This window comes from Nothoprocta perdicaria, unplaced genomic scaffold, assembly GCF_003342845.1.
Source record: "Nothoprocta perdicaria isolate Ctin4 unplaced genomic scaffold, notPer1 scaffold_299, whole genome shotgun sequence".
Taxonomy (NCBI): domain Eukaryota; kingdom Metazoa; phylum Chordata; class Aves; order Tinamiformes; family Tinamidae; genus Nothoprocta; species Nothoprocta perdicaria.
Window position 1 is genome coordinate 796116 of NW_020455531.1, and position 1602 is coordinate 797717.

General features: G+C 41.2%; 1 long non-coding RNA gene across 1 annotated transcript; it reads left to right on the forward strand.

Moving 5' to 3' along the window:
* Nucleotides 1–262: 262 nt before the first annotated feature.
* LOC112949463 lies at nt 263–1040 on the forward strand. The gene is made up of 2 exons (XR_003249831.1): nt 263–305; nt 925–1040. It is a non-coding gene; the product is annotated as an uncharacterized LOC112949463 (long non-coding RNA).
* Nucleotides 1041–1602: the final 562 nt, after the last annotated feature.

Below are 1602 nucleotides of genomic sequence, written 5' to 3' on the forward strand. Positions count from 1 at the left end.
GCCCATCTAAGCAATCAAGGCCTCATAGCTACCAGCTATAAWAACCTAAACCAGCAACACCTCTAAGATACAACATGGGCCCTCTAACTTACGCTAGCTGGTTTGGGAATTGGCCCGTCAGCAAGTGAGCAGCCAAGATTTCATGAGAAGTGCTTCAGCTGTGCTGTGCTCTCCTCCCCTCCTTGCCTCTTCCTCAATCTATACTTCCACTTTTAGAAGAGATGTTAGAGGCAAGAATATGTAAGACACCTAAAGAGTTCTCCAGAAGTTACTTGTGATATCCTTCAGATTAGGGAAATCCTGAGGTAAGAATCTGCCTGAGTGTGTCTTTAAGAGATAAATAAATTGCGTAAATATTTTAATTCTGTCCTTAGCATAGCTTCTTTTCCCCATCTCCCTTTGTTCCTTTCTCCTTCCCTACCTCTTTCCTCTTCTTTCAGTGTCTCACTCTTCTAAGATCTATTTAATTACGCCCATAGAAAAGAAAATGCTGATATCAAAAGAGCAATTCCCTCTTTTGATTTCCAATTCATTTTCCACTCTCATTCAGGAGAAYAGAAATATACAAAGTAATTTGGTATATAAAATGATTCCCCATAATTTTAATCCTTTTAAAGTGCTTGTGGAGATTATCATGGTTTGATTTATTTTGACAAGGGGTGGTAAAAATTGTAAGAACAATAGTCTACTAAAAATGTTTTAAGAGCCTGTTGCTGTGTTACAGGAATGAACATTTCAGGTGTTCATCAGTTCGGGGGGATGATTTCCTAATGGAACTAAGTGAATTAAAGTAATACAAGGACATGCTTTCACAGTAAATAGAAATGGACACCTTTTTACTAATACTTGAGGATTTTTCAGCAGTACAGCCACCACATTTTTCTACTTTTCCTCATTTTATTGGATTTCTCTTGCTTTTCACAGGTCAGGCAACTAGATGTCTGAGTTGCAAGGGAATCCTGGAATTCCAAAATTATTGCGGCTCAAGGACTGCTCTAACAAGAGTTTATGAGAGACTGTTACATTCAACAAATAACCCATTCCCCACAGTAAAATTGGAGAGTAGGAAAACCAAGAGTCTTACACACTCTTACATRACCTGCACCACCTCCCTTGTCTCCTGGCTTCTCTCTTTCTCTGTTGAAATTGCATCTGGACTCCGTTTTGGATTGGGCCAAGTAACTCATGATACTGGGCTAAGTAGCATGATGGCCATGAGATATGTGAAAAAGACATATCTCATGATATGTCTATGAAAAAGACATATTCTGTGAGTGGGACCCCATACCTAGTTAAAATCCTGGTCTTGCAGAGCGGGAGTGTGTCTCACCTCGTGATGCACAGCTCATCCATCACCAGTGTGAAGACATACTGCTCCACAACATAGACACAATTGTTAGGCCTGATCCATCAGGAATAGGAAAACAATTGGGGAAGAGGCTGTGGCAGCTAGAGTATGTGCAATGTCACAGAGAACTGTATTCAAAACAACTCCGTGCCCCCTCTTCTTCCATCACTGCAGCCAAACACACACACTCTTCCCACTGTGAAGTGGCCTGCTTCACCCAGCTCTCCCATGGCCCACATGCCTGCAATTTTACC